Source organism: Rhopalosiphum padi, chromosome 1, assembly GCF_020882245.1.
Source record: "Rhopalosiphum padi isolate XX-2018 chromosome 1, ASM2088224v1, whole genome shotgun sequence".
NCBI lineage: Eukaryota > Metazoa > Arthropoda > Insecta > Hemiptera > Aphididae > Rhopalosiphum > Rhopalosiphum padi.
In genome coordinates this window covers 61,280,662-61,304,766 of record NC_083597.1, presented here as the reverse complement: position 1 = coordinate 61,304,766, position 24,105 = coordinate 61,280,662, and the positions used below count along the sequence as shown (strand labels likewise).

Sequence of the window (24,105 nt, the reverse complement as noted above, 5' to 3'; positions counted from 1 at the left end):
TATTAATATTAAAACGTAATAACATTCTCAAGATTGTAATTTATTTAACTTCGGTACCTACTTCAATCTAATATCAACTAATTTCACAAAATATTCAATGGATTTATGTTCAAGATATTTACCTAAATTATATTGATCTAGTCAGGTATTCAAGAGTAGTAATAACTAATATTCACGAATAATCATTAAATATTATAATATAATATATCTATTTAGTTTCAGGTATTTAATCGTTTTAAGCTGCTGCTATTTACCAAAATTGGAAGATATAAATTGACTATGTATAAGAATAAAAAGAAGGATTTTACGACCAAGATTTTTATTTTATGTAACTAATAATAAAATTGTTGATCTTACATGAAATATCATATTGTTAAGTGCCTCGTTGAGCTAAACATATTGTGTCTTATATTTTAAAATATTTTGATGTTAAATGTTAGATTACTTTTAATGGTTATAAATGATTTATACATTTTATGAAAAAAAAATGACTATGACATTTATTTATATAAAGTTGAGACTTAGAATATCTTGACAATTTTGAAAGTAAATTATTGCAAACATTTAAAAATTTAATTTAATTTGAATGATAAATATTAATTTGTGTTATTTATTTTTTCTTTTGTAATATTGGAGTTCACTTAAATAAGCAAAATATTTACAGAAATTCGATAAATAAATACAATAAACTTAGCCATTTAATGAACATTGAAAATAAACTATTTTAACATTATTATAAATTGAACTTCTATAAAGTGAAAATTAATAAACACATACGTAAACATTAAACATAACTTGACGTATTAATAATTTAATCAGTTTAGAATAATATAATAGAGTATAGAAAGTCTACACAATCATGTTTTAGATATAGTTGTTAAATTATTAATTTTAGACAAATTTAGTAACATTGTAGTGGTTATAGTTTATAGTTTATTATACATTACTTTACGCTGAATGTTTATTTTATCGTTTTAGTTATTATACACTCTATTATGATAGTATATGACAAATTAAACTAAATATATATAAAATGTTGATTTTTGGCTGCTTTTTTTCACATATATGACAAGGTATATCACATATTATACCTGTAAATCATAGCGTATTGTATATTTTCGATTAGTAGATTTTTAGTTAGAATATATAAATTATTATAAACTAAAGTAAAATAAAAAAATATTGATAAATATGTTTTTGTAATTATAATCTTTTGAACATATTTGTAAATGACTGAATCTGAATGATATTATTTTAAGAAGTGTAAGTTAAGGTTGGACATGTTTTGCATGTTTTACGAATGATGACGAAGAGTTTTTTTTAAAGGAAACCTCTAGATCATGTTAAATTGACGGTTTCTCATTTTGTAAAGTTCATAAATAAATGACTTACACGTCTAGCATACGTCGACGTTTAAATAATTTGATTTAAAATATAAAAGAGCAAAAATGCGATTTACACTAAAAATGAATTTGAATGATTAAATAAATATGTCAGATGATTCATATACCAGAAAAAGAAAATATGGTGAATGGTGGTGTACAACAGTAGATAGGTAATTTGATTTAAAATTCTGTTTGTATAAGAAAACCGTAGCTCGTAGTAGCTAAGGTTAAAATTTATATGTTCTAACTTAGTTTTGAATATTCACACTGCATATTACATAGATAGATCTATGTACACTGTACGCATATTATAATACAGAGACATGATTTAAGTATAATATATGCTTTTTAGCTCAGTTTATTACATTCTTTTAAGTATATGTACAAAATGGTTTTAAAATTAAACTGCAAAATATTTATGTATATTCTTTCATTTTACTTAGCTGGTTTATTAAGCGACCAGGTATAATAATAAAAGCGCAGTTCAAGTATACATTTATTCATGTCAACGTGATAGTTATACATTGTTCATAACACATTTTTTAAGCCTCGAGTATTTTTTAAATATTTATTTGAGTATGAAGCTATTTATTTTAGTTTTAATGTGTTATTAAGTCAAATTGAGTTACAATTAATTCAACATATATATACATATTTATATTAGATGAAAACAAGTAAAGTATAATATGATTTTGAACTATGGATTCCTTCAAATGAATATCTTAAAATTTCGATGCTAAATTATTTGAATTACATTGTATTATTTATTATAAAAATATTCATTCTATACACACATCAAATACACATATTTATGCTCTAAGTGTATTTTTTTTAAATTAATTTTTGTTCTATAAATTTGAACAAATATGAGGGGGGGATTATTTTCCCAAAGTGCTATTAACTAGGAAAATGTTCAAATGTGTAATTATACATCTTAATCATACAAAATATTTGTATTATTTAATTATAAAATGAATATATTATATTAGGTAGGTACCCATTTCTGTTCGAAAAAAATAATGATCAAATAAAAAGAACGCTGACTTTTAACATTCCTCCAATTGGGTAATTCCATATAAAAAATTTAAAACTCTCGTTGAAAACCCAGCAGATGGCGGAACAGATATATTCCTATTTCTCCACTTAGAAAACAGAAATAGAAACATACACATACTAGACAAAGTATATACTTTAACAATACGTAGGTACATCTTCACCAATACCACGGTAGAAGTAAACCATTGTACTTCATTCTTGTGGCATTTTATTATAATTCACAATGATAATAACGTAGTCTCGGTACAATCGCTTCACTGGCCTGTATTACATTAATAACTTACTTTGCTATTTGTATATATTATCCTGTCTATAACCGTAATAGGGTACGAGTATATACGGTAGGAAGTTTTTAATTTCCACAAAATAACAAAATCGATTTTTTTTGCTTTTCCCAATTATTGAAAAAAGTATTTCAAATTAATCACTTTTAACCTCATATAGTACATACTAGATTCAATTTCTTACCAGAAAATTTATCGAAATCGACGAATAGAGCATTTTTTGATGTTTCAAAAAGTGGTGACATACACACAAAAATCACATATCGTTGTAAACTCAATAATATAATAAATATTATAGTTCCATTCAAAACTTAAAATCAATTTAACAATAATTTAGTTCTTCTTATTTCTATAAGCTTCTCCCTAAGTTAGGTTAACAGTAGTTAAGTCAGTAGGTTTTACATTAGTTAATGATTGCGGACTACATATTATACACAACGCTTAAATCCTGTGTGTTGAGTTTATTTATAAATCTATGGTATTCAATTAAATCATAACACGACCATGCCCCCAAATTAATTGAGACTTGTAACGTCTATAAAACTTTAAAAAAATTATACATTGAAAACTCAATTAACACAATTGATTATTTGAAAACATTCGAATTATTTAAATTGAGAATCAAACGTCTTGGATAATCGGAAATCTGAAAATATTTCATTCAATATATTATTGTAATTTTGGAGTTTGTTTTATTTTGTGATTAATTGTTTTTATAGTAATTAATGATAGGAATTAATTTTTAAATATTTTTCATTATCAGTTATTTTAACATTTATGCATTATCCATATTTTTTCATTAATACATTCATTCAGTTGTATCATCTATCAGTAATTTTTTATGATTTGAAATAATCTATGGAATATCCTATAATCTAAAAATTAGGTGCACATATTTTTTAAATTCATTTTTTCTACGTAACCCAAGTATACTCAGATAATAACGGTTACAAATACATTTTAAACACAGTCAAAGTAATTTTTTTTATATTGTAATATATGATTTATAAAATAATTTTATTCATTTATTCATATTTAATTATTATTTCTTTACCTAAAAGGTCTATGTCAAAATAAAAGTTGCCAAAATTATATATTTATAGAATTCAATGATTTTTTGTTGAATCTTTACATTTTTGTTGAATTAAATGCTAATTAATTAATTAATTAATTATTATATAATTAAATTAATTAAAACGACAATATTATGAACACATTTTATTTGACTTAAATCATGTGAAAATCCAGTGTCCAAACTCTCTTTTATAATCTATGAATATTAGAATCGAATAGAAAAGATGTAATGCAATTATCACTAATATTATATATACGATCTTAATTATCTAATTTGAACAATAAACTATATAATAAAAAATATAAAGGTAAGACGAAAAAATACATACTTGTATTTAAAATAAAATTGTGTTAATATCTAAGTAAATTTAAGTTTCATATGATACAATTTATTATTTCAGTTTTTATTGAAAATAAAATATATTATAAAGTATGTAAGTAAAAAAGAAAACTACACATCATTATAAAACCATACATCGCTCCGCTCAGAATTTAAAAACAATGAAGTACATTCTAATCATAATGTTTTTAGAAGCTGTATGTTCTAATGATTGTAACTAAACCTATATGCATATATTATATAGTTATAATAATGCATAATATAGTATAATTTAGTATTTACTGAATAAAATACTAGTAGTTATTATATGTCAGACTTTTAATTGGATTTAAAATTTAATGGGCTGAGATAGTAACATATAAAAAGTTCAGAGAAGGAAACTTTTTTTCTAATATATTTTTAAAAATTGAATTTTATTCCTTTTTAAACAATGTTAAGATTTTTTGTTGGTAGAGAATCATATATAATATATATTTTTATCCAGTACATATTACATTATATGAAACATACTTAATCATCACATTTTTTGTTTGTTTGTTCACACACCCTATGGACACCAGGTGCAAACATCATAGTCTAAATTTTTTTCCTCTAAATCATTCTCCTTAAACACGTCACAGTACAGACATATTTAATAATTCTAGAGAATAAAAAGTTTCATAAATCTTCTTAGACTAAGAATAATATGTGCAAATGTTGGTCTGAATCAAAACACAATCATTGTGACATTCATTTAAACGTAATAATAAAGATACAAAGATATTATTTTATGCAATTTGTATATACTTAAAAAGGTGAAATTTATTTGACAGCAATTTAACAGTAGTACATAAGATTTTTTCCTTTTTACATACAAAATATATTGATTTATTCGGAAACTTTTATAAAGAAAATTACCAAAATGTTTTTTTTTTTTTTTAGGTCAATTGTATAAAAAACATGAACATTTTCTTTTTAAAACCTGGAATTATAATTATAGTTAGTAGACGTTGTATACTTGTATGTTTATACGTTTTTATTAATGAAATATTGACATTATTTCGATTTTAGTGTTTAAAACTTCATTTTAAACTGAACATTTGTCATAAAGTAAATAAATGTACTTATGGTTAAAGTTTCAAAATTGATTAATAAAAAACAAAATAATAATTAATATTAATTATAGATAATACGACTATTTTCTAGTATTCAAGACATGGTTAATATATTTTAAATATAGGAACGTTATTAATGTTTAAAATGTGAAACCTTGTTTTACTATGAACTTTATATACAACAACACAGTTGTGCATTGCATACTATGTATATAAATATCGTGTATATTAAATAAACCAACATTACTAATGTATTTATAATATACAAAGAATATAAGTACCTAGACACAGTGATACGTTTTTCGTAATTGAATTACTAATCAAAAAAATATAAAATATGTGTTTATTTTTCAAACACTATGTAACTTGTAAATGTTATAAATTAAATCTTAGTTTTCATTCTCATTGGTAGTTAATAATTTTATGTATAATATTTTGTTATTAACCATGCATAAGAAACAACTATCTATATATGTATACATTATACAATATTTATTTACTATTATAAGCTAAAATCGTAAACAGTATAATTTATATGTACATTATAACAAAATAATAAATGTTGTTAATTTTATAATTAGGGTAAGCACTTTTTATAGGGCAAGTGTAAAGTATTTTGAATTTTCTTAAAACTAAAAATTCTGGTCAATCCATTGCAATATTTATTTAGTATATCTGTCAAAAAATAATCAGTTTTATCATTTTATTCAAAACTTATGTTTCCAAAAGTCAAAAACATAAATAAGAAAGATGGCGGTATAATAACCTGTCAATAATAGTATTGTACAGATAGGAAGTCTCATCAAGTCAACTTAGCTGGTTTAATGCTCTAATGAAATGTTTTACACCAAAGTTAAATCATAACTAACGATGCTAAATCGTAAATGGCAAACATCTGGAACCGTACGCTTTCCCTTAACCGAAAATAAGCTGTACTTGGTAAGGACTGAAGTTATAGTAAGCCATTCGGAATCGCAAAACTGAATTTAGAAGTAAAAAATATTGTGTATAATAGAAGCTTATGGATATTATTTTTTCTTCATAAAAGGTAATACCTGTTTAAATACAATAAATAAATAATTGAATACAAACTACAAGTGTTGATTATTACTTTACCAAATGTGAAGTATGTACTAGGATTCAACCTTTATTCTTATTTTAAAATATTTATTAATAATTCGAATAACAAATAGCAATCATATTGTTGTAAAATATTTTTCTTGGTTAAATTAAAATGTATTTATTATTATTATTATTAAAGTTCACAATATTTAATTTTTCAATGAACTCTGATTACAGTTTATATTTGATTGGATATTATATAATTAGAAGGTAATGTGAAATAATGAAATTTCCCCAAAGTTATAATAAGAGTAATAAGACTTATATGCATATAATATTATAATATATTATGATGTACGACTATACAGAGTACAATAATGGATTAAATAATTGTTTCAAGCTTTGTCATTGTCAGTTTGTTTGAATTAGCATTTACCAACTTGATGCCAAGGAATGTGGTGCTTACATTTTGAGCATCAGAGAAATATGTTATATGTAATAGTATTAATATAAACTCTTAAAATAAAAACTGGTAAAATGTTAAAGTAATCTCTCATAGAATAGGCTTATTAGGAAAACTAATATAGCCCCTAAAGTGAATTATTTTTTTACGCTAAATTCATTTTTAAAAACATAGCTTAAATATTATTAAGTTAAGCCAAAAAAATGAACCCTTATCTAAATATTTTTTTATGACTGTACAAGCAAATATTTTTAAATCTATTGTAACCGTGGCTAGGGATATAATATATACCTCTATATGCCTTGTACAGTGTATATGAATATACATAATACCAGTAACGAATAACTATATCGTTTCTTCGAGTATACATTTTTTGCGTTTTGACTACAATAGGCTATGATATTGCGTATTCTTTTATTTTCTTCAGAGCATACTTGTAGTAAAATTGTTGATTTTAAACAATAGTTAAAAGTGTCTCCAGTGCACTGTAGTTGGATTATAATGGAAAATCAATATCCATGCTTTTAGAACGTGGACTTCAATTTTTTTTTTCATAATAACTCTAACACCCCAGACGACCAACAGGTAGATATGATATCAAACATTTTTTGATGAAAACACGTCGTTGTGTTTACAATTTCATCATCATTGTGTTAAATTTCAGATAAAGTATTATCAATTTTCTGTTTTGGTTTATATAAATATAAATAAATATCACAGATACGTATTATCTTGAAACGAAATTATCTAAGTGCATGCTAATATAAATTGGATAGAGCCACATATAATATTAATTAATATATAAATACATAATATATCAATATATTGTTTTATACCATTTGACATTTAATTTTCGAAAACTTGAAAATTAAATACAAAATAATTCATATTTCAATAGTTCAATAGTAAAATAAATACAAACAGCATGTTCATTTTATAGAAGTACATTTTTGTATATTTCAAGATAACATTAGTTTAAACAAGATATATCAATAGATCTTGTTATTACCGTACCCCATGTAGTAGGATATGGATTAATTCAACTTTACTTTTTTGATTTGGCATCCATTGAGATTATAAACGGGCTATTGCCAAGAGAGTTTAAGTAGTTTCAGATATATACTAGACTAGACGATAAAATATAATCTATATTATATATCTTACTGTTAACAAATCATCGTAATACCAATTTATTCGTTAATAAAGCTAAAAAATATATTAATATTAAAATAATCTAATAATAAATGTGATATATTAAAATATATTATACCAAATAATAGTAATTATTATATAAATTTATTTTTTCAGATGTATATCTAATGGTATATTCAATAAAAAAAAACAATGTACATTTTCATCTCAGCACATATAGTTACAAACAGCCAAGTAAAAATCAAACGGTAAATAAAAACCCTAAAACAATGACTAACGAATAAGTCACAAGTTGATCTATACACTAAACTATTTCGTTTTTTGATGCAGAATCAAAAAATAATGACCATGACTACAGCGTGTAGTACATCACAAATCCTACTAAAAAGAAGCTTACGTATACGGATTGATCTTACTAAGAATGAATCAAAAGAACTATACAGATGACTGATAGACAAAAGAGGTACGACAAAAGTGCTAATTAAATTCTATACTCGAGGAAAGGATAAAAGGGTTTTATAATAGTTAAATAAAAAACGCGAATCGGGTATACGTCTTTTTAAAATAGAAGTAAATGGTCAAGTTTTGAACCTACACGTTTACCAAATGAAGCGACCTTAGTAAATATGGACAATACAGAAAAAGGGAAGCGATAAAAGAAAATAGTACACAAATTTAATAGAAGCTCAAATTTTAGGAATGTCAAGAAAAGTCTATTGACGTAGCTGAATCCTAGTTAACAGATGAGACAAGATCGAGAATCATAAAAGAAGAAAGAGTAATTTCTCAAGAATTAAGTCGATTGTCAAGGCATGAGAAAGTTTCAAATAGACTCAACTTATAAACGTCATAGAATTTTTTTTATAATATACCTTTTAAGATAAATATTATATAATGTATAATCAGCTAGAAACACATCTTTTAAGACATGATTACAAGTAAAATATTTTGAGATTATATCGAAAAATTATGAACACAAGTCAGTCATAATCAGTTTATTCAACAATGACATAAATGGTAAGCAATTAGTAATTTAATAGGTATAGTTACTAATTATCACAGTGTAAAATACACAAGCATTGTAGAACAGGTATTCATAAATAATTAATTGTTGTAAATGATAAGTCAATTGCTAGTTTACTAAGTTATCTATTATCTACATAAAGAAAAATACATGTTAATAATAATAAATAATTACCAATAAAGTGTACGGCAACAACGAGTATACGAAGATATTTACTTGTTACGTCACGCAAAGATTTTATTTTTGTAATTTTTGAGATGAATCCTGAAACATATAATTTGAATTTATCCAATTATTTATTTTTTATACATTCATTTTTATAAAACTTTATTGAAAAATTATTCATATTAATTATATATTTCTGGTTGGGAGTAGTTTTTCTAAAACACTATTATTCTAGTAATGGAATATAACATTATATAGTATTATTATTAATAAGATACCAGGTATAATCAATATTACCTGATGAAGAACCATGATATTTCAAAAAGTGTGGCAATAGCACTTTTAATGCTGAAGTAGGTAATTATTATAATATATTCAGGAGTATGGTATATAACAATGCTAGTGAACGAACTCTCTACTCGTCTACTTTAACACGAAAAATGAGCTTTCTCGTACGGCGCTGTATTGCTGTAACCATCTACGCAATGGCATGTTGAATTATTATAACATTTAGGTATGCTCCAAGTGGTGAATTAATTATGTAGTCAACGAGTGACGTATGTAGATGATTGTCTTATGTGTCATGGATGGGTTTAGGTTAGGTAAAATTAATTAAACTAGTAAAACGTTTAGTAATAAAAATAGTATTTTTTCAGTTTAAAACTAAACCTTAGTATTAGAAACAATAAAAAGACGTATATTACACATATTAATTCTTCTCACCTACCTATATCGTAAACATTTTTTAAAAATAATTTTACTTATTTAAATGATAATAGACATTTTTAGTTGAATATTCTTAAGTAAAATATATCATGTACTACAAATGTAGTGTTTTGATAATTTATTATGCATTAAAAATTGTATAACTGTATAAACAATTAATAAATTAATAAATATTCTGAATATTAATTCAGAATAATTTGGATAAGTTTAGGATTGTATTAGAATATAATATTCTATATTATACTAGCTAAAGTTTCCGGTTTCGTCCGTACGCAAATTTGAACTAAAATATAATTATTTATAAAATATATACTACATTTTATTTTTTATTTAATAACTCACTGAAAAAAAAATTGTGAAATTATTCAAATAAATTTGTGAAAAACCATAACATTTAAATACAATACAATATCCCTTCCTTTCTTTTCCGCAGACAAAAATCAAAAAATGGGCGATGCGAGGACATCCAGGAAAGTATTTAGAACAACTTTAACTTTGTAAAAAAGTTTGATATTGTCATAAAAAACTTGGCACATAGAAAAGGCCTGTTTTTTAAAGTATAAATAACAATAAGGATTTCGCGTGGTTCTCGACGAATTGTATCACTGATTCGAGTTTTTGTTTGTATTTAGGGAATTACGACAGCAAAACACGTACGAAATACGTGTGTTTAATATGGGTATTTGTATATGTATACTAAAATATAATGGTTCTTTGATCTGAGTAATAATATAAATATACATAATATATTTTATAAATAGAATGTTATTCCTAAATTAAACGAAACAACGAAACGAATTGAATAAATACACGTGTATTAAATCATATGCTACCTATGGTTAACCAATTAGTAACGTATAATTTATGTTATAACTTATAATTATTGCGACTATAAAATATATTGTTCGATAAATACCTATTTGTATTCATAAACAAACAGTGTATCTCGAAAACGTAGAAATCCGCTATTTATGTCGAGGCTTTATTGTTGCATAATATTATACAAATGGTACTCTATGTGAACTCAACTCCAAATTTAGAAACTTTCAAACTTTTTAGACTTGACATTGTCAATATTATATATATATATATATTTACTTATTTTTGCAGTGTTTACGTAGACTCTTTCAATATTAAAAAATCCGTAGTTTTTTTGTGAATAAAACTGACGTTAAACTTTAAGATATTTGATTAACTATACATATTTTTACTAAAATTGTTGTATAGCGTTTTTATATATAATATTAAATTTGAGGGCAATTGTTTTCACATAATTTGGAACGAAGCAATTTTGACTATTCCCTTGTGGAATAAATGGACCTTTTTGTTATTGATTCACTTGCATAATATCCAATTTTCAGGAATGTATACCGTGTGCAAATATAACTTTTAGGTTGTTCTAACCACCCAAATAATTATCCATTTTTCAAAAAAATAATTATAATAAAACACATTATTGTAAAACCAATAGCTTGGTTACAATTAATTACAAATCTAAAATACTTTAAGGTATCCATAAATATACGTTTGAAATGTGTTTTCATATACATATTATTAATATTGATAAAATGTGTGACACTTAGATGTAAAAAAAATATATATATTTACTAGTTGTTTCTATTTATTTACTTTTATATATTTTTATTACCATTACTTATAAATAAAACCCGATTTTACAAGTCATTTGCTATACAGTTCATCGACCAATAAAAGTAAAACTCAAACGTGTAGTAAGGAGTTATTTTTCTGGTTCTAATTGAATTAATTTGTTATCTTTTAGCAATATTGTGTTATCGAACATTTTAAAACAGTGTACGTATCTATATATTTTATATCATAATATTTTGTATTAAGTACTTACAATTTTATATTTTCAAGGAGAATATTAAATAGGGTTTAGTATAACATTAAATTTAAGTCAAACAATATAATTTTATTTAGTAGTTATAATAATAATTAAATATTAATATAAAAATTATGAAAGTAAAATGATCATATTATAGCGTCAATGTTTGTGTTTAAATAATACAACTGATATCGTTAACACTATCGTGTTAATCTGTTGCACAATAAACTTTGACAGATTCAAATCGAAGCGGGTAATTTATTGTTATATATTGATATATTAGATTAAAGTAATAATTTATAATATATTATATACATAATATAATACATTAATGTCAACCTTTATATCTTGATACCTATTTTAATAATACCCTATGAGGTGTATCAATACATAATGAAATACAAAATAGTTAATAAATTAATTTAGAAGTTTTTATATAGTTAACTATAATTTGCAAAACTGAAGAAAAAACGTGGGTTAGGAAGATGTAGATTTATTGTATTTCAAATATAATAGGGCAAAACTTCAATATTTTCTTTTCAATTAATCAGTAGTTTTTTTTTTACATACTATCTATCTGTATACAAAGTATGCAATTTTTAAGTATTTAAATCATTTTAAAATTAAGCTAGAAAAGTATTAAATTTATGTTTAAATAGAATATAGTAAATAAAAATACAATTTTTACATAATACATAGGTACCTATATGTACTTACTTCAGAATTATACTATAATACTATATTATACCTTTACATTTACTTTAAATAATATAATTATTTATAAGTAATTATGCATAATTATAAAATATTACTATAATATAATATGTATAAAGGCACTTCATGATGAAGTTGTTTATTTTATTTAAAAAATATATTTAATTATAAATTGTTTGCCCATTTTTTATGGATTTAACATTTTGTTATATCTTGTATTAAAATGCAGCGTGTGAAGTATTTAACGATGTAGGTTAATTAAAAAGGTTAAAAGTAAATTTACTAAGTATTTTGACTTTTATGAACGGAGAAGACTTTAATGTTGTAAAAAAATTGTATATGGAATATAAATACATGGTTGAGTTATGTTATTTCATAAAATAAATAAGTTTCAGTTTAATTTTTTTTTTCATCATAATGTCTGATCTTTATAACGTATATCCAAAGTGCAGACTTATTTAGTTTTGAAACAATATCAATTGAAATAAATTGTTACATAGAAAAAGTAATTAAGCTTAAAGATGATGACCAAAAATAAAATAACAATTTATCGACAACAGACCAATGATAGACAAATTATAGTTTTTAAAATTAAAAATTAAATATAATTTATCTACCTATAATACTTATTTACTCATTGGTTATTACTTTATTCATTATAATATCGAATAATAATAATTAAGTACATAATATATTGGCTTTTATTTTTAAATTAACGTAAATTATTCAGTATTATAATATTTCAACATTTTATTTCACCAATAATAATTAACATTTTAAATTTAATTAGTTATAATCCATATAGGTATCTGAAGGATTTAAAATTTTTTTATTTAAACTTCTTTATATTCAATAATAATATCTTTAATGTTTATCAATTTTGTTTTTTTATGTTCCATTTTTTTTTTTTTTTTTTGATGAATTTTTATTGTGTTTTACATTTGAACAAGTATACAATTTAATCGAAAGCGTGAAATATTTTCTTATGTATTTTGATTTGTATACCCTTGAATGTTCTGATTTTTGACAGCCAAGTAAGTCGGATAACAATTTAAGTCAAAACACGAGGTTCCAATTTAAAAAAAGTTTGTTTCCCTACTTCAAGCTGTTCAAAAACTTTTAAACATCAGTGAAATATAATTGTATATTATAAAATTCAACTATAAATACTTATTATATATTTTATATCTCAAGAACGTAATTATACTATACGTAGGATCAACTTAATTTATTATATGATTTATAGTTTATATTAAGATTATTTTGTGTTTAAGAATTATTTGTTACCAAAACGCTTAATGTGTGATTACGGTAATTAGTTATCGTTATTTGTTTTATAACTTTTAATTATTGGAAACGGGAAATTTTGTAAAAGTCTTATCCATTTGTAAAAATAAATATATTAAAATTTTAGTATGAGGTTTGGAATATCATTATTGATTTTGATGTTCCGAAATAAAATAACGGTTACTTATCATGTATTTATAGAAGGTTGTCACACATGCCTATTCATCACTTAATACTTTATTTAATTAACATAGGTAGGTATATTATGTCAACGGTAAGTTATCCTTTGTCTTATTTCATTTAGGACAAACTGTAACGTTAGCTATAAATTACATAAACTAGTCGTGCTTATATTAGCAGAGTGCTCGAAAAAGTGCATTTAGTTGTCGTTTTCACATTTATCTCCAAAAGTGCGGTACAAAAAGTAATGTATGGACCGGAAAGTATATAAAAAGAAATCTTAAATGCATAATTTATTTTCAAACTAAACGTGACCCATTTCAAATGATACTTCTAACCATACGTGACTCCGTACAGATCACATTATCGAAATCTTTTATTAGTATGGCATTTTTTTTTTATACAATTTTAAACTTTTTTAAGTTTACTTTTATTCTCTATTACTCGAACAATTGATTTGTTTTGAATTTATATACATATCTTAACCAATAGTTTAAAGCCGTAACCTTTAACCATATATTTAAGATCAAGATTAGTTTGGATATTTGATCATTCAAGATTTCAACTTTTGTATTATTGGATTTAAATATATGTATAAATATATAATATGATCAATAAGAATAGAAAACCATACTTTATTTAATATTGAAAATATGTATTATATTAAATGTATAGTGTCAATCAAACTTGTTAAAATGCGCGTGACCACTCATACTCGGTAGTGTATATGATAAGTAATAAATAATACTAATAATACAAAGCAATGCAAAAGTCATATTTCAATATAACTTATAACTTATTTTATAATAATTAGTATTTAGTTACAGTGTTGTGTTTCAATTTTAAATCGCATTTCATTTTCAAAAATAAAATACCTAATCATCATTTAGGTATAACGTCTAAAAAGTACAATTGTATTATTAATATAATAAATTGGTACTTTATAATTTACAATTTAACTTTGAGATTCTTTTGAATTTATTATACAAAAATTTCAAATGAAGTCTTAAACTTATGCAAATTAAAGAGAATTGTATGTACATTGTATAGTGTCTGAATGTATATATATATATCTTTCAATGACTAATTGAAATAATTATACTTGAAATTTAGTACATATTATCAGAAACAAGTTTCATTTAGATTTAATTATTTAATAATTACGTTATTTTAAAATATTTATTGTTTAGGTAAAATTTTTTTAAAAATAATTAATAATATAATTCAATACGTTTGAGGGATTTTTATAATATATGTCAAATACGAATTATGATCATATTATAATGTTTATATTACTGGAATCAGAACGCCCTGGATTTATAATAATTAATTTTATGATTTTTTTTTTTTATTATTATTCAATAGCTGAAAATGGTTCATATTTGTTAACAAATACTGTTTTATGATTCAAAATTAACAATTTATAAATTATTTTATTTATATGGCTTAATGCGAGTGTCAATAATATTGAATATAAGTGTGATTAAACTTATTTTGGTTATTTTTAGAATTTACATTAATTTTAAACACATACATTTTTCAGTAATCCTTAAAAACTTAATAACTCAAGGTTCTGTTTAAAACCAGTTTTATATTGCAATAGTTTACTATAGTCATATAATTTAAACTTAACCAAACGCCCGTCTTTATTTTTGTAACTGTGAAGCTGATAGTTTTTGATTTTATTACACGATACCTATTAGGTATGTTGTCCTATAAATATTTTAATCTATTATTTAGCACATGCTAAAATTTAGATTTTGTGCGGAGTAATGAATTTATTGATTTCACAATGACGAATGTTTTTTTTAGTACGTGTCGCAATAAGTAATTAGTCGATAAAATGATTTAATTTTCATCTTTGAGGATGATTTTGGATAGAAAATTGAATCTAGTTTGTATTCGTTTATTTTTATAATTGGAAAAAAATTAACAAATTAAAGCAAGAAAAATTCTTACAAAAATTCAAAATTTGACAATTTTTTTTTTTTCTGTAATTTAAAAATGAATAACCATAGGTACTTGAAATTATCATCAAATGTTTATATTATTATTATCTACTTAAAGACATATGACATTTTTATTTAGTTTTAATTTTTATAAATGTTGATTAAAAATTATTTTATTATAAATACTTATAATATTATGTTATTCGAATTTTAAATATGTCAGTCTACAACGTTTATGTATATATTTTCGCCACATATTAATTATGTTAAATTTCTATTTGTTATAGGTACATAAATAATATAAGTTTATATTTTATACTTGTAATCTATATTAATGCAATTAGTCAACATTTTATGAATATTATAAACTAATTGCATACGATCAGTATGAAATGCACAACCAGAGTTAAATAATATATCAAAATTAATTTTACATTCGCAGTTTTTGACATAAGGCTTTTTGAACTATTAAAATCTGTATACCAGAGGTCTTTGAAACTAATGAAACTATAATAGTTACTAGTGATATAAGTAGCTATGAATAAAAAGTACTTTATAAATAACAAAACCTGAGACATTTTTATTTAATTTGAAGTATCTAATATGACATAAAAACTTCGTGAAATCGATCTCTTTATAAAAATTGACCATTTCATAAAGTGGAAACGGCTTTTTCACATTTTGTGATATACGAGAATATTTCATAAAAACAATTGTCACTTTTTTCAAAAAATAATTACGCTAGTTTGACATCATGTAATTTTTTCACGATTTAATAGTTTACTTTGATTACTCAAATAAAACATTTACTACTCACATAAATTTCGATTATAAAATAACTTTTTTATTAGTTAATAATAATACCTTATAATTAATTTAAAGTATTTATTGAGTACTTATTCATGACGCATGTTCATTATTCAACACAATGTGAAATTGTATTAATATAAATGCAAGTTGTGTATATTTAAATATTATTCTAGTTAATATACATAGTTATATTATAAATTGATAACTATTTAATTTTATATTAAATCTTAATTTAGCCTGACAATGAGGTCGTGAGTACAGTTAATCTTTATATTGTCATTAAAAAATTATAGCATTATTATTTAAAATTGTTTATTTTATAATAGTAATAATACAATAATAGTCAGTAATTATAAAAAATAATATATTTTATTTTTTATATCCTAAAAAAAAAATGTTAATTTAACAGAGAAATTTTTATATGTAAAACTATGATTGTATTTAACTCCTAAGGACATTAAATCTGCGATTATCGTCAATGTTATTAAGGTTATTTGTCATCCTATCTTGTAATAAAACGACACGCTCATAGTTTTTATCAAGAAATTTCATTATTATTGCTGATCCTTTTCAAAAACTCTCACATTTTATTGAAATTCTTAATGGTAGAACCAATAAATTACGAGTATTTTTAAAGTCTCATAATGACATTTGAATAATATTATAGGTGGGCTTTTGGATTTTATTTCTTTTTCAAAATAAAATTTTATGTTTTTTGTTTGATATTATTGTACGTTTTTAAGTTACCTTTTAGAAAGTAAAAATTAAAACAAAAATAAACATTATCGTTTATAACTATTTATAAAAGTTAGAGTATTATGGTAAAAAATAATGTATACATATATTAGTACTACCTCGTTAACTTAACTCGACACGCACCAACACGGCAACAGGGTAAACAAAGTCGTGATAATATTCAAATTTTGGATTACATTTTTAACTTAGACTTTATGGCTTACATATATTATGAGTTTAAGGTCAAAAATGGTGGGTACAATAGATTGTTAATGATGAACGATCTAAAATTGCATTATGTACTAACATCCGGTCATTTTTAAAATTCATATAACATGAGTGCTTAAATTAAATTTTAGGAAAAAATCAATTTTGTATGATATTATTACTATTTGCTTTAATATAGGTTTAATTTTGATATATTCCATACAACTTATAACTTTATAAGTATTTATACAATATTCTATAAGTGATAAATTGTAATTGTCTTTAATTTTCTAAAAAATATTAAAATATAATCAAATAACTCCCATATTATTTCATAATAACTACTAGGTATTTCGGCAAACTATTGGACGAAAAATAGATGGAGTATTAATATAAATATGACGGTAATCAGCTGAATAATTTTAATTTTTTCATAAATTAAATAATATTTATTATCATAATATTACTATGTCATCACACGATCACAGTATTACACATTTTATATAATACGTATTATGCATATTGTTACAAATGTTTATTAATTATATTTTTGGTTGTCAACATTTGCAAAACATATCACGTTAATTTTTATTATAAAAATTCCACAACGGTTGCAGTTTTTCCCGACGCGCAACCTTAGCAAATACCGGATAATTTTTGACAGTTGAATCGAAATTAAATCACGGCTTCAAGAATATTCAGGAATAACTCAAATAAATAATTATATATACGTGGCAGTGCTGCGTATATTAACCTAACTCTGAACTTAGCATTATCAATGTCAACCATAGCTTTTTCTATAGGAAGGTATTCATTGTGACTGATGGATGTTAGCAACATATTATGCATATATTTAAAGAAAATTGTTTTTGAGTAAGTAAAAGAAGTTCAGTATTTTTTAAATTATAATATTAACGATACAGCAGGAAAAGAATACTTATTTTTCCTAAACATTTCTGATAATAATGTTGAATCTTAAATATGATAACTAAACACATGTGTATAAATAACTATTCATTATTCTATGTATATTATGTAACTATTCGTTTTGAATGTGGAAATCGATAAGATTTGTACTTTGCTGAGATGCGTCCATAGGTATTCTCGCGTATTACGTAATGGTAATATTATTATACGTTAACGCACAAACGGAAATACAGAGAGATGGGTATATACTATAAAAGTTGAGTTTTGAAAAGCTCTGATTTCACCTGTTTGACTTTCAAGATGGTGGCCTGTCAAATTTCTGTTACTGAATACTGATAATAGATGTCACTTCGATTTTAGTCATTAGCAATATTTCGTGCATTTTAAGTGCGTAAATAAATACTTTCTAGTAATAAAATCAACAATGACATGTTTAAGTTTTATTGAAATTGGTTCATCTGAGCAGGAGGAGATAGTGAAATAGTTTTTAATTTTTCATAAATTGACATTTGAGTTTATTTAGTCTAGGCATATTATATATTATATACTCGTATATATATATTGTAATAATAATTAATTTTGTGAAATATTGTAATTCGATAAAATATATATTATTCTATCAGTAATACAAAAATTTAAATACTTATTACTATTATAAATAATTAATAAACACATTTGGATAACATTCTTATTTCTTAAACATCCATTCAATAACCACTTGTTATATTTTGAGTTAAGTATATTTTATTAGGAGATAATATCTCCTATGGACAATTTTTGGTTCTAAATAATCATTCTGTTTAATTTTTTTTTATATACTTTATTTTGCGTTTATTAAAAGCATATAATAAACACTACGTTTGAGAATTTAATTTAATAAATATATTACAACATTTATGGGTAAATTGAATGACTATAATTTAATTTTTTGCGATCATAATAGTAATTACATATTTATATTTTTATAAACCTTTTGAAATAGTATAAACAAAAATAGAAACACGTTACTATGTTTTTTATAAATGAAATATCGAAGGTTGAAATAAGATGAAAAACAAAACCATAATCTGAAGAACTTATGGTGATATATTATTTTAATGTATACCTATGTATCTATTGAAAAATTATTAATATTTTAACAATTAGTTACAATATGTATTTAATATTCATATAAAAATGAACTACATAAAAAGAATACAATAAAAAAATACAATTTTAAAATATTACCCACCAGTCTACTTCATTGTATATTATAATATTAATATATAACATTTACATAAATATTTTGTTAACGAAGTACAAGATAATTCAATTTAGTCAAATGATTAATGATCAGAAGTATTATAAATCAACGTAAAGTACCTATCAAAAATAATAATATGCATGTTTTTGTCTGAATATTTGATAATATATAATCCTTTACCGAAAATCCTTGTAAAAACATTGTCCTATTAAAGAAATTCATTTCGCGGTCGATTTGGTAAGAAGTTTATTTTTTTGAAAGAGCGAGTTTCCGAATATGTACTAAACGTAAATTTGTTTATATAGTAAAACCAAAGTAAAAGTAACATTAAAAATACTGTTTATTATCATGATCATAATATAAATGATAAATTTTAAATTTTATTTATATTTTAAATTAAGATATACAGTTCACACAATATGTATTTTTTAGCTCGATAAGTAGGTATATATTATGATGAGAGAAGAAAATATGTACATGCATTATTTGAGTAAGAAGCCATCGAATGAAAGTTGTTTGGTTATCAAATTTTTTATAACAATTTACAACACCAGTTTCTTTTTAGACAACGCCTAAGTTTGTTAGATATGGTTTGGATGGGTAGAGAGATTCTTAATGAGTGAGTTTATGATGGATTTGAAGACAATTATGAAAGTTTTTTTAGAAGCTTACAGATTCTTCTGTCACAGTTTTTATTGAAAATATCTTATATTTAATATTTACAAACATAAGATACTTTAAATGTTACGTAATATTTAGAAAAAACCTCGCTAAAATTTGGTTTGTAATTAAAAAACTTTATATTTAATATCGCTTCAAAGTATATATAATAACGAAAAAAATGAAATAAAGTACCTACTTAAAGAACAATTAGATAAGATCAAGGAAATATATAATATTTTAAGGCGATTTTAGAAGAAATAGAGCTTGATCACACCAAAAAATATGTTGTACTCCTGATTACTACTATATATTCAGTTTTTAATATATTATTTAAATAACATTCTGAATTTATATTCTACTAATTGAGTTTACTGATACGAAACTGTTTAATGTCTAAAAATCTTGGAAATTAAGGTATATTATAAGAAATATTTAATTTATATAATTATATGTATAATATTATTTTATTTATATACCTAGCTTATTCTACTTGTATGGTCGTTATTTGTATGATAGCTGAAACTATATAGGATATTATAAATTCTTTTTTTTATATATAAGTTGTATTTTTTTTTCAGAAACTAAATCTCACTATAGATCATAAAAATGTACAAATTGTGCAACTATAATGATAATAAAACATTTTTTTGTGTAAGTTTACCATAAAGATAGGAACCTAGCAAACAAAAATATTAGATAAAAATAATGCTCGAGTCGCGTAAATCATTTTGTCATATAGGCCCATGCTGATTTAATACCTACTATAGATACAAAATATTATTCCTCTGAGGTACACAAATGTCAAGTAATAAATTCAGCAGTTGATCGATATAATTTTTTAGCATATCATCTTTCAAAACCAAATATGCACATAGGTGGAATATTCATAATATCAAATACATTCGAAGTAGATTATGTAATAATAATTCTTAATTTAAAGGAAATTAATCATATATTATAGTTTAATGTAAATATAAAAAATATGTAGAAAAGTGTGATAACTAGTAAACCTAAAAATGTATCATTGTAAACATTTTCTAAACTAACTAATAAAATGTTAAAAAAAAGGAATGTTATTACTATTAAATTATTACTGATAATGAAAATTAAAAATATTTTAACATTAACATTAGATTTGACTAGTGAGACTTTACTTTTCAACTCATGGTTGTATTATAGACATTATATTTATTAGAGTGATAAACATACACGTCGACAATAATTGCCGTTATAAAATCTGCGTCACTTATAATAATGTCATAAAATGATACATTATAGACATATTATAGTAAACTCTAGTCCATTCAAAACCCCTTTATTTGCCTTCACAGTTTTTTATAATCATAGTTTATAGTACATTAATAAACAATTAAAATACAATTCTAAAAGTTGTTGAATTTAAAATTTTCATCAGACTAATACAAAAAATGACAATACACAAAGGCAGCAAAATAAACATTTCCATAAAACTAACTAGCATTTATGGTAATATGAAATTAATTTCGATGCTGATTTAACTACATTCTATTTTTGTTAACCTTAATAGGATAAATTCATGGATTTAGGAAATTGTAATAATATTCTCAAAATAACCATAGTAAACATAAGCTATTTAAATAAGTATTGTTTAGGCCTCAAGGATGTTAATTCTTGAGTCGTTTTTAAACATTAGGAAAAATTAATTATACTTAATATCGGTACTATAGATAATATTATATATTAATGTGAGATTATAACATAATATATAATATAACCATTGCATTTCGAAAATAAATTATAATAGATAAGTTTATTGTTGTTTATGCATTTTACCAAAATTTTGATATTATAGGATTCTTGTTCTTTAGTTACTATTTCAATAATAGGAATTTCTTATTAATTTAACTACTTAAATCACAAGTAAAATCGTAATTTGATTATTATAATTGTATTTTTTAATGACTGCGTTGTGGTTATTGGTGATCATAGTTGACTAAGCAATAACGAATTTAATATATCATAATGTATATTAAATAAAAATAAAATATCTTTTATGCTTATGTTATTAAATTATGAGTTTTCCAATAATATTTTAAGATAAACGATTATAATGTTTATTAAATAGCGTTTTGTTAAAGGTCAAATACATCTAGGATAATTCTGTATAAGAAAATATGTTCATTATGTGTTAATACGCCATACATGTGGCTTATATAATTCCAAATTCTCCTATTAACCATTATACTATTCTCATAATGAGAAGTATTACAATTAATTATAAGTATATTTCTTAGACTCCATAATGTGAAATTTTATTTTTCTATAGTATGCACTTCTTAATCACACAAAATCATCAAATGTAAGAATATTTAATAACTTGATTAAATTTAAGTTAAATGATTATTTTATTAATTTAAATAAATATCTACGATCTATGAAACTTTTGATATTATCTTATTAGCACCATTTGTAGACTTTATAAAAATATAAAATGTATTAGTTTACAAATAGTTTATTTATATGTATGTTTTTCTGTAGAGTTTTCTGTTATGGAGTTTTATGAAAGATTCTAAATTAAAAATAGTTCTTTATTTTAAATCTACTTTTATTTGTACACCGAACTCTTACAATTTCTTCAGTGTGCTGATATCCAAATAAAAATCCACAGAGAATCATTTTTGAAATAATTTGAGTGGTAAATTTAAATGTTAATGTTTCGATGAAAAATAATACGTAACACATCCACCCTAGTGGTGCAAACAGTCCTAGAATTAAATTATTATTAACATTATTAGTGTTTTAAGCTTTTAGATTCTACAACAATACTGTACAAGAGTGCATAGCATGGAAATTATAATATAAACTTGTGGAATATAATAAATAAATGAATACTCTATATACAATTTACATTTATACACAAACCTTTTTGTATTAACTTTGCAGAATTTTAATTGATGAAGCCAAAAGCGTTGTTAGCAAAGAATCTATTGTATATATTAAGGTATATGACCTAATGTATAATAATAGAAAGGCAGCTAAGGGTTAGTTTTATACGGAGATCGACAGACATAATCGAGAATCATTGATAGTCGAGGCAAAAAAGAAATGTATGCAAACAGGAAGTGTAGTATTTATAAATATTAAACATGACATTTAATTTTGATTTGTGTATTGAATTTCGATGAAAAACATTAGGTGTAAGTACAGAGTACCTGCTCGTATCTACTGATTATTATTTAAAATTATTTAGATTTTTAATTTGAAATACTTTTGTTAGTACCTATAGCGTTGAGACTATATTTTATGATGTTTTTGATTATTTATATTAGTTATCAACACATCATATAATACAATTAAATATTGTGTATTGTAGCTATAGACGTGATAATCTAGAAAGTTTATTTATTTAATGTTTATCTATAGAATATTTTTTTTTATTTTTACAGAAAATATAAAATTTTATAAATGCGCCTTGCCACATTACATAATCATAAACGATGACATTTTATCGTTTAACGTTTAACGATCATGTATAATAATAATACATTTAAAGAATGTCTTTATATTAAATAAATGTATAGTTAGTTAACATTTCATTTTACATCAAAGATTAAAATAAAATGTTTTGATACATTACATTAGGTTAGGTATTATATTAATGTGGTATAAGTACTGAAAAATTGCTGCTTTTGAGTCAAAATTGAATTTTGACCCTTCAAACTAGAGTCAATTGAATACCA

The 24,105-nt window shown here is 23.0% G+C and overlaps 1 protein-coding gene across 3 annotated transcripts in view; it reads right to left on the bottom strand.

Moving 5' to 3' along the window:
- LOC132917969 (tachykinin-like peptides receptor 86C) overlaps nucleotides 1-24,105 on the bottom strand; it is a 109,881-nt gene that overhangs the window by 75,822 nt on the left and 9,954 nt on the right. For all 3 annotated transcript variants that reach the window (XM_060978994.1, XM_060978992.1, XM_060978993.1), the window contains one exon: nucleotides 9,109-9,198. The gene's annotated coding sequence lies outside the window, so the exon portion shown is untranslated. The remainder of the gene's footprint in view (nucleotides 1-9,108; nucleotides 9,199-24,105) is intronic.